Source organism: Mobula hypostoma, chromosome 14, assembly GCF_963921235.1.
Source record: "Mobula hypostoma chromosome 14, sMobHyp1.1, whole genome shotgun sequence".
In the NCBI taxonomy this organism is placed as follows: domain Eukaryota; kingdom Metazoa; phylum Chordata; class Chondrichthyes; order Myliobatiformes; family Myliobatidae; genus Mobula; species Mobula hypostoma.
The window spans coordinates 30,158,626-30,170,347 of record NC_086110.1 but is presented as its reverse complement, the minus strand read 5'-3'; the positions used below and the strand labels follow the sequence as shown (position 1 = coordinate 30,170,347).

General features: G+C 39.6%; 1 long non-coding RNA gene across 3 annotated transcripts in view; it reads left to right on the top strand.

Annotated features, from left to right (window-relative positions):
- Positions 1–2,560: 2,560 nt before the first annotated feature.
- The window catches only part of LOC134356487 (uncharacterized), a 78,222-nt gene continuing 69,060 nt past the window's right edge, over positions 2,561–11,722 (top strand). For all 3 annotated transcript variants that reach the window (XR_010020365.1, XR_010020364.1, XR_010020363.1), the window contains exon 1: positions 2,561–2,651. This is a non-coding gene — a long non-coding RNA (uncharacterized LOC134356487). The remainder of the gene's footprint in view (positions 2,652–11,722) is intronic.

The window sequence follows — 11,722 nt, the reverse complement described above, 5'->3', positions numbered from 1 at the left end:
CCTTGTAACAGACACTGTACCCACTTCTCTTCCTTCACACATTACAACATCTAGCACATTGCTAGTATCTTCCACAGTGAAGACTGAGGCAAAATACTCATTTAATTCATCTGCCAGCTCCTTGGCTTCTATTATTGTTTCTCCTGCCTCATTTTCTAGTGGTCTGATATCCACTCTCATCTCGCTTTTATTTTTTACACACTTGAAAAAGCTTTTACTATCCACTTTGATATTATTTACTAGCTTGTTTTGATATTTCATCTTTACCCTTCTAATGATCATTTTAGTTGCTCTCTGTGGGTTTTTAAAAACTTCCCAATCCTCTATTTTCCCACAGATTTTTGCTTTGTTGTGTGCCCTCTCTTTTGTTTTTACATTAGCTTTGACTTCTCTTGTCAGATATGGTTGTACCATTTTGCCATTTGTGTATTTCTTCATTTTTTGAATACACATGTCCTGCACCTTCCTCATTTTCCCCAGAAACCATTGCTGCGCTGCTGACATCCCTGCCAGCAGCTCCTTCCAATTTACTTTGGCCAGCTCCTCTCTCATACCACTGTAACTTCCCTTACTCCACTGAAATACTGCTACCTCAGACTATTCTTTCTCCCTATCAAATTTCGAGCTGAACTCAATCATATTGTGATCACTGGTTCATAAGGGTTCTTTTACCTTTAGCTCCCTAATGCCTCCGGCTCATTACATAACACACAATCCAGTGAGTTGATCCCCTAGTAGGCTCAATGATAAACTGCTCTAAAAAGCCATCTCTTAGGCATTCAACAGTCACTCTCTTGAGATCTATTACCAACCTAATTTTCCCAATCAACCAGCACATTAAAATCTCCCATGACTATCATAACATTGCCCTTTTGACTCGCCTTTTCGATTTCCTTTTGTAACCTGTGGTCCACCTCCCAGCCACTGTTGAGAGGCCTGTAACTATCCTTCAGCCACGATTCAGTGATAGCCACAACATCATACTCTGCAATCTGTAACAGCGCAACAAGATCATCCACCTTATTTCTTATATTCCACTCCTTGAGATACAACACCTTGTGTACCGTATCTGCTACCCTTTTTGATTTTGCAGCCCTGATGTACTGGTACTCACCCTGTTGTCTGCAACTATGTCCCATCACTTGTCTGCCCTTCCTGACATTCTGACTGCACACTATCTTTACTTTTTTAATATCCATTCCATCCTGAGTTCCATCACTTTGGTTCCCAACCCCCTGCCAAATTAGTTTAAACCCTCCCAACAGCTCTAACAAATCTGTTCATAAGAATATTGGCCCCCCTCTGGTTCAGGTGCAACCTGTCACTTTTGAACAGCTCATGCCTCCCCCTGAAGAGATTCTAATGATCCAAGAATCTGAAGCCCTGCCCCCTGCACCGGCCTCTCAGTCATGCCTTTATCTGCCAAATCTTCCTGTTTCTACCCTCACTGGCACATGGCTAGGCAGCAATCCAGAAATTACCACTCTGGAAGATAGTTGGTTCATCTCTGGATCATCTCTGAAGAAGCTCCCGAGTTTTGCTTCCCCATCCCTCTTTTTCCGAATTTATCTGCAAAACCTTGATGCACATCATAAAGACTTGATAACAAGATGACATTAACTTTTTAAACCAAAATTAACAAAGAATCATTGCAGTATGGTTTGCAATTCAGAATCCCTAATGAACTTATTTTCAATTACATATCCTGATGGTACGAAATGTTTAGCATTTTCTCCCCTCAGGAATCAGTCGCACAAGGCAGCTCTAGAGCAGGTGTTGCTGATTGTTCGTCTTTGGTCTCATTTACATGGGCATATTTTTCTCATTCAAATAAAATTGTTCAAATGAAGTGCATGTATAAATAATCTCAGTTAAATTCTACCTTCATGGAGACTAATGTTGCTTCCTGTTTAGGTGAGATCAAGCAGAACCTGTTTCAAAAGTGCCCAGTTAATAAACTACAGCACAGGCATCATGGATGACATGTCACAACCTAAAATTTAATTGAGAATCTTTAAGCAGAATTCAGATTAGAGTGAGCCATGGTAACTTGAGTCAGCTTCACATTTCTGGTTCTTGTAAACTGACATTTAAGCAGAAAGAATTTGATTACCTTAACATACGATGGAATTCATCTTAAAAATACTAGTTAAAATCAATGTTGATTCCTAATGATGGAGAAAGAGTCAAAATGACGTTCGAATGAAAAGTTCAGGTAGGACAAATAGATATCTTGGGGAGCTCATTCAATACATTTAACTGGAAATGTAACTGTAAAATTAGCTTTTAGATCATTTCAAATGGAATATTGCAGATCGTGAACTGGTGATCAATGTTAATAATTTTTTAAACCAACATATCAAAATTCTACAATTCTGTTTAAATTTCTGTGGACTTTCAACTCGTTTTAAATGTTTTAGAATTGGCTTGTTTTTTATTGATTTAGCCAGGTATTCTTCTATTAATGAGTAACATCACAAACGAGGAGGCTGGCCTCCTATTATAATAGTAAAACTAATCTGAGCAAACACCATTTAATTATAAGAGGTGAAGATGGGGTGAACTGTATCGGTTGCTTCCTGCTTTACTGGTAATTCACAGGCAGTTTCAAGTGAATTGGTGGACACCTGGCATTCCTGAGAGTCATCCATGTATGTATCATGTATCAAGGTATTTTTAAATATATCCGATTTAAAGTTTGTAGAACAAAAGATTCATAAATTCTGATAGACGTGACAAAATAGATGATTAGCATTTACTAATGAGATTTCTACAAGGTAAATTGGTTTAGATTCTTTTTAAAATTATACATCCATAATGCTAAATCAGTTTGAGGATGTCAGATTTCTGGATATTAATTAAGCTATGGGAGATTATTGCTAAATTTATTTCCATGATTTCCAATAATTGTGCTCTCATTTGATACTGATATGCATGAAGTTGATACTCTTAAAACTGGTGTGTTATTGCCTATAAACAATATTCACTGAAATTAATGATATAAAGACAGTCGGAATTATTACTTTGCCATGATATGGATAGATGGTTGTGCCATTAGCAATTATTTATGTCCAAAACTCAGAAGTGCAAAATTAATTCAGAAGTATACATAAGTATATTGTTCCCTGCTTCATGTGAAAATTGCCCTACTAAAATGAAGCAACAGAAAAACCGAGGGGCCTCTTGTTCATTAAGGACAATGGATACCTGATATTGCAATCAGCATCAGGAGGTACAAACTACAAGGGAATGACCACTCCATTCAGATGCATGTAGTTTCAAGGACTTAAAAATACAAAGAAATGAAGAACTTCCCTTATAGCACTCTTTTAAAAATGTAGTTTAAATTTTTCAGTGATAGGTTCCATCAATTTGTTTGGCAGGTCCAAAGTAACTTCTGCAACCTGTACCTTCAATACATGTGTAAGTTGCTTATTGTCTCATATGCAGATTGCAATAGTAGTTAATACCTATTATAAGCTCCTAAAATCTACAAGAAACAACATAGAGAAAACATTTTACAGTGATGAAATTTATGAGAACATTCTTAAGAACAAACTGATTTACATTCAAGACTCAGAACATTACGAGCTGTATCTTGGTAATCCAGCTAATAAAAATAACACAAACTTCATTAAGAGTAAATTGCTCCATCTTATATCATTTATATGGTGACTTTAAGATAATAAAACTTTCCAAATCACTTAACAGAGAAAGATCTTAAACACCATTTGACACACAGCTACATATTAGGCAGATGACCAGCATTTGGTCAAAAAAGAAAGAGGAAGAACAGTTATAAATAATTTTTTTACGTCACAAGACAATGTTTTTTACATTCAATGAAATGCTCCTAAACTGAAGTCAATGTCATAATGTAAAAAAACACAACTAATTTGCAGGAAGCTAGTTCCCTCAAACAGCAATGTAATATTGATCATGTAATCTGTTGTAGATGTTGGTTAAGCAATAGCTGTTGCAGTACAATGGAATGAACTTTATTGCTCTTTGAAAAGTGCCATGTGATATTTTATGTCCAGCTGAAGAATCATGTGAAGCTTTGTTTAACACCTTCTCTGAAATCACAGCGTCTCCCAGTGCAGCACTGGATGGTTAGCACAAGAGATTCTACAGACGCTGGAAATCCAAATATATACACACAAAATGCTGGGCGAACTCAGAATGATCTTTGCCTGAATTATCTACTGATTATTCCTCCCCATAAATGCAGTCTGACCTGCTGAGTTCCTCCAGCATTGTGTGGTATTATACTGGATGGTTAGCCTTGATTAGTTCCACAAAGCTAAAACTTTAGCAAAACCTGACACAATGGTAAAAAAAATCAGTCATGAGATGCTTTCTTCGAAGTATTCTTTCTAGAGGGTATAGTTCTATCAAGAGATATGCAAATAGAACTCCAGCCACTCAGATGCATGAGCTGATCTGTGCCTCTTGAAGTCAAAATAGCTATCACCCCTGAACCAGTTAGCCTCTGCACATTCCAGACAGCATAGATTAACTGCAATCACAATTCATAGAATGCAGTTCACTGTCATTTATGGGATGCCACTAATGCTGTCCATTCAAGCAGAGATGGATTCAGACTCTTCACCTAAGGAAAGAACACAAATTTTCCAGGGTGATACTTTCCCAAAGGGACAGAGACCAACAGGAGGCACTTCTAGGTATTCAAATTCCCACATAGAATATAGACCAATACAGCACAGAAATAGTCCCCTCTGCCCACGATGTTGTACCAAACTAACAAAAGTAACGATGGCCAACTACGTTAATTCTTCCTTCCTGCACATGATCTATATCCATCCATTCTCTTTCAAAGTTAAAGTCCAGTTTATTGTCATGTGCACAAGTACATGCATATGCACAGGTGCAATGAAAACTTTCTTGCAGCAACATCTCAGGCACATGGCATTATACAAGCGTATTCCAATGAAAAGATAAATGATAAATAAATCATATACAATTTTTATTCTGTATATTCATATGCCTATCCAAGAACCTGTTAGATGCTTCTTTTTGTGTCTGCCTTCAAAGCCATCTCTGGCAGCAAATTCCAGACCATTTGTGTAAAAATAAGTTGCCCAACAAATCTGTGAAATTTCCCTGCACATCTAAAGGCATGCCCTCTATCATTAGAAACATATTACATGTGAACTTGGACTTTTTTCATGGAAGATGATCACACTTTGAAATCACATAGTGTACAAGCATAAGACACTGCTAAATTGACTGACGCGACAAACCTGGGAAGAGTGTATGATGCCTGTATCCTCAAGTAGTTCCAAATCCACTAGAATTTGGTCACGGCACTGAATGACAGGTAACTCATGGGACAAGAACATCCCTGCTGTCCATGGCTCCTTCAAAGATGGAGCTATGTTAGGGAGTACAGTTCCCACCTCTACAAGGGGGCTGATGTTCTCATGAAAGCAAGATTCTGTTGTTTGTATTGCAAGATCCTCTAGAGGTAATTGTCATATATCGAAATGGTAAGGTTAGTTAATGTAGTTTGACACCTGTCAGGTACGGTGATGATGTCATCAATCGGAGACATGACAACATGTGATGTGATGGAGCATGGAAGCCAGAATGAGAAATAAAGACACGTCCAGAGCATGAAGCATCGTGTCATAATATATGCACTGTCTGATTAAGTACTAAGATAGATGCAAATACACAACAGTGGCAATGTGGGTGGGATGTCTCTCTCTCACAATTGCTTCATTTCCCCTTCTCATGTCTAGACATATTCTGATGTCCTTGTCGGGTTTTGGTGAAATTAATACCAGGTTAACCCAAGGAGTTGGGCCTTCAATTTTCTCAATAATGAATCAGAATCAGGTTTACTATCACCGGCATGTGTCATGAAATTTGTTAAATTAATAGCAGCAGTTCAATGCAATGCATAATATAGAAGAAGAAAATAAGTAAGTAAATAAATAAATAAATAAATTACAGTATACATTATATCGAATAGATTAAAAATCATGCAAAAACAGAAAAAAATATATATTAAAGAAGTGAGGTAGTGTCCAATGGTTCAATGTCCACTTAGGAATCGGGTGGCAGAGGGGAAGAAGCTGTTCCTGAATCACTGAGTGTGTGCCTTCAGGCTTCTGCACCTCCTACCTGATGGTAACAGTGAGAAAAAGGCATGCCCTGGGTGCTGGAGGTCCCTAATAATGGATGCTACCTTTCTGAGATACCGCTCCTTGAAGATGTCCTGGGTACTTTGTAGGCTACATGCAGGTAGACTGGAGGAATTAGGTTGGTACTGGACCGCAAGAAAGGGAGTTTGTGGAGTCCCTCCGAGATGGATTCTTAGAACAGCTTGTACTGGAGCCTACCAGAGAGAACGCAATTCTAGATTTAGTGTTGGGCAATGAACTGGATTTGATCAGGGACCTCGAGGTAAAGGAGCCATTAGGAGGTAGTGACCATAATATGATCAGCTTTAATCTACAATTTGGGAGGGAGAAGGGAAACTCGGAAGTGTCAGTATTACAGTTGAACAAAGGGAACTATGGTGCTATGAGGGAGGAGCTGGCCAAAGTTCAATGGAACAATACCTTAGCAGGGATGACAGTGGAACAGCAATGGCAAGTGTTTTTTGGGAATAATGCGGAAGGTGCAGGATCAGTTCATTCCAAAGAGGAAGAAAGATCCTAAGGGGAGTAAGGGGAAGCCATGGCTGACAAGGGAAGTAATGGACAGTATAAAAATAAAAGAGAAGAAGTATAACATAGCAAAGACGAGTGGGAAGCCGGAGGATTGGGAAACTCTTAAAGAGCAACAGAAGGTAACTAAAAAGGCAATACGCGGAGAAAAAATGAGGTACAAAGGTAAACTAGCCAAGAATATAAAGGAGGATAGTAAAAGCTTCTTTAGATATGTGAAAAGGAAAAAAATAGTTAAGACCAAAATTGGGCCCTTGAAGACAGAAGCGGGTGAATTTATTATGGGGAACAAGGAAATGGCAGAGGAGTTGAACAGGTACTTTGGATCTGTCTTCACTAGGGAAGACACAAACAATCTCCCAGATGTAATAGTGGCCAAAGGACCCAGGGTAATGGATGGATTGAAGGAAATTTATATTAGGCAGGAAATGGTGTTGGATAGGCTGTTGGGTCTGAAGGCTGATAAGTCCCCGGGACCTGATGGTCTGCATCCCAGGGTACTTAAGGAGGTGGCTTTAGAAATCATGGACGCATTGGTAATCATTTTCCAGTGTTCTATAGATTCAGGATCAGTTCCTGTGGATTGGAAGGTGCCTAATGTTGTCCCTCTCTTCAAGAAGGGAGGAAGAGAGAAAACAGGGAATTATAGACTGGTTAGCCTGATGTCGGTGGTGGGAAAGATGCTGGAGTCAATTATAAAAGATGAAATTACGACACATCTGGATAGCAGTAACAGGAACATTCCGAGTCAGTATGGATTTACGAAGGGGAAGTCGTGCTTGACTAATCTGGAATTTTTTGAGGATGTAACTATGAAAATGGACAAGGGAGAGCCAGTGGATGTAGCGTACCTGGACTTTCAGAAAGCCTTTGATAAAGTCCCACATAGGGGATTAGTGGGCAAAATTAGGGCATGTGGTATTGAGTACAGAGTACTGACATGGATGGAAAATTGGTTGGCTGACAGAAACAAAGAGTAGCAATTAACGGGTCCCTTTCGGAATGGCAGGCGGTGACCAGTGGAGTACCGCAGGGTTCAGTGCTGGGACCGCAGCTGTTTACAATATATATTAATGATTTAGATGAGGGAATTAGAAGTAACATTAGCAAATTTGTCGCTGACACAAAGCTGGGTGGCGGTGTGAAATGTGAGGAGGATGTTATGAGAATGCAGGGTGACTTGGACAGGCTGGATGAGTGGGCAGATGCATGGCAGATGCAGTTTAATGTGGATAAATGTGAGGTTATCCACTTTGGTGGTAAGAATGGGAAGGCAGATTATTATCTAAATGGAGTCAAGTTAGGAAAAGGGGGAGCACAACGAGATCTAAGTGTTCTTGTACATCAGTCACTGAAAGCAAGCATGCAAGTACAGCAGGCAGTGAAGAAAGCTAATGGCATACTGGCCTTCATAACAAGGGGAATTGAGTATAAGAGCAAAGAGGTCCTTCTGCAGCTGTACAGGGCCCTGGTGAGACTACACCTGGAGTACTGTGTGCAGTTTTCGTCTCCAAATTTGAGGAAGGACATTCTTGCTATTGAGGGAGTGCAGCGTAGGTTCACGAAGTTAATTCCCGGGATGGCGGGATTGTCATATGTCGAAAGGTTGGAGCGACTGGGCTTGTATACTCTGGAATTTAGAAGACTGAGAGGGGATCTTATTGAAACATATAAGATTATTAAGGGATTGGACATCCTGCAGGCAGGAAGGATGTTCCCGCTGATGGGTGAGTCCAGAACCAGAAGCCACAGTTTAAGAATTAGGGGTAGGCCATTTAGAACGGAGTTGAGGAAAAACTTTTTCACCCAGAGAGTGGTGGATATATGGAATGCTCTGCCCCAGAAGGCTGTGGAGGCCAAGTCTCTGGATGCTTTCAAAAAAGAGATGGATAGAGCTCTTAAAGATAGCGGAATCAAAGGTCATGGGGATAAGGCAGGAACTGAATACTGATTGTGGATGGTCACCATGATCACAGTGAATGGCGGTGATGGCTCGAAGGGCCGAATGGCCTACTCCTGCACCTATTGTCTATTGTCTATTGTCTATCGTATCCAAGATGGAGCCGACTAAATTCACGACCCTCTGCAGTTTCTATCAGTCCTGTGCAGTAGCCCCCCCATACCAGACAGAGATGCAGCCTGTCAGAATGCTCTCCATGGTACATTTATAGAAGCTTCTGAGTGTTTTTATTGACATACCAAATCTCTTCAAATTCCTAATGAAATATATTTGCTGTCTTGCATTCTTTTTTAGCTGCATCAATATGTTGGGACCAGGTTAAGGTCCTCAGAGATCTTGACACCCAGGAAATTGAAACTGCTCACTCTCTCCACTTCTAATCCCTCTATGAGGATTGGTATGTGTTCCTTCGTCTTGCCCTTCCTGAAGTCCATAATCAGCTTTTTTGTTTTACTGATGTTGCGTGCCAGGTTGTTGCTGCGACACCATTCCACCAGTTGGTATCTCACTCCTGTATGCCCGTTCATCTCCAACTGAGATTCTACCAGCAATGGTTGTATCATCAGCAAATTTATAGCTTGTATTTGAGCTATGCCTAGCCACACAGTCATGGGTATAGAGAGAGTAGAGCAGTAGGCTACGCACACACCCCTGACGTTCACCAATATTGATCGTCAGCGAGGAGGATATGTTAGCACAAATCTGCACAGATTGTGGTCTTCCGGTTCGGAAGTCGCGGATCCAGTTGCAGAGGGTGGTACACAGGTCCAGGTTCTGTAACTTATCGATCAAGATTGTGAGCATTATTATTAAAAATAACGCCTATTTTTATTAGCTGTTCAATCTATTTTTCAACATCCTCCCTCATGTTGTAAGGTATCTGTCTGGGAGACAGGTTTTACCTTTGTATCAATGTAGAGAATGATCTGCTTAGTGTTCAGCTTTCCTACTGCTTCAAACACTTCTGGGTACTGCAGCTCAGGTGACTCTTTAATGCCTGTCACTACTGACACATTGTCTCCAATCTTTAACACACCTTATTTGGTAGCTGTTTCTCTGCCTAGGAATGGTTCACTGTTGCCTTTTCTCATGATGAACCTATGCCTAGTCTGTTCTATTTCCAATACTTATTTCACATTGAAATACCCCCTCAGCCTCCAGTGATGTGCTAGATGAATATGGGTACAGTTTTCTCTTCTGCTTAGGAATATATGAATGGCACTTTATCTTCGTGGACTTAAGTTTTACCCAAACATTTTCACCCAGTATATTACTTCTGGCTCATGAATCTACTAACATGCACAGATTTACACCCATTACACAAAAAAGTTTTTTTTTCAGGTGACTCTGTCTTATTAACATCAAATGCAAATACCTTCTGTACATCCTCAACATTATTCATTTTTTGTATCTTTAATCCTTTTGTCCAGCACATTTTTGCAAAGTGGTCATTTCCAGAACATTCTGAGCACGTCCGTCCATGAACTGAGCACTTTGGGTCTCTACTCAGGTGATCTATGTTCCCACATTTGTAACATTTCCTTTCATCTGTACTAGTAGACTTTCCTTTTGCCATGCATTGTATCCTCACAGTGTGGAACATGTCGCACATTCTCTGTTCTTCTCCCACACAAATACAGTTGAAGTCTTTCACAGGCCCATACTAGTGCTAATGAATTATAATGTTGGTTATAGTCATATATATCAGAGAATATGTGTTGAATAGAAATGGTTAAAGCTGCAAGTTAAATATCTTCTGAAACATTGAATTTCATTTCTCAGGAAGGAGAGATGTCATGTATTGAAATGGTAAGGTCAGTTAATGTTGTCTGACCTTGTCAGGTACAGTGATGATGTCATCAGTGTGGGACAGAACATGATGTGAGAGAGCATGAAAGTGAGAATGAGAAATAAAGACACATTCAGAGCATGAAGCATCATATCATGACATATGAACTATCTAATTAAGTACTAAGATAGGTTGTAAATACACAACAGTAATCTTACATGTTTTTGTCTGCTTCATGCTAAATGTACTGCCCATTGTTCCACTAGTTCTGATCACAAGAAGTGGGGGACACAACACTTGCTTATTACCCCATACCACAATGCTCAGTCCATCAGCATCACCACCACCACCATCCTCATCCCCCAAATTATGCTAGGGAATACAATTAAATAGAGCATATCTTTAACCAAGCTATTGTTGGGTTTGAAAAAGCAACCACTTCTCCAGAGACCTTCAGAAACCATGGCTCTATTTTGCATGTAAAGACAGGGTTGTGGGAGAGGTTATTTAAAGTATAGTATATCAAGGAAAGGTCAGTTGTTGCCTCTGTGACTGTAGCGCCAACTGAAGTATAGAATGGAGCCTTTTAGGACATAGATTCTCCCTTTATTACCAAGCCCTCTGTCACATTGAGTAACCAATGAAGCCCTTCATTGTCGTCCATACCACATTTTGCACGTTATGGTTGGACGTTCTGGGTATTGATTTCTCTTGTCATTTTACGCACATCTCATCTCAGCTATGGTATGTATCCTGAGTGACAGAGCTTGTAAGACCTCCCTCCATTTGTCTAACCCCGTCCCTAAGATGGGAAGGATCTTGTCAGTGAATCAGACTTTTGCAGCTATTGAGCAGTGCTCACAAGCTGCACAATGCCTTCCAGCCAGATTCTGTGGTCAGTCAGCTCTCTCCCACCCCATCTCAAAGATGTGGCAATATTAGAGAGTTGGCTTAGACTCATCAGGGATATGAGATTTATGAAATTACTTTTTTCTGTAAATAACAACCGATCTGAAATTCCAGTTTTATGCCCAAAAAGAAGTTTAAAATCGATCTCATTTCTTAAGAAGATTCCTTTCCAAATAGAATAATTTATAAAAATGAATGGAAATGAAAATGAAAAAAAATTTTCATGATTGCAAGTACAACATGAAGTACCTTAAAGTTAAACTTCTTCCAGAGCAGGATTAGCAAAAAAAAATACAAATGAGAGAATTCTATTTCACAGAACACCTACTAAATAAATGATTCTTTCTATGAATAAAAACTAAATAC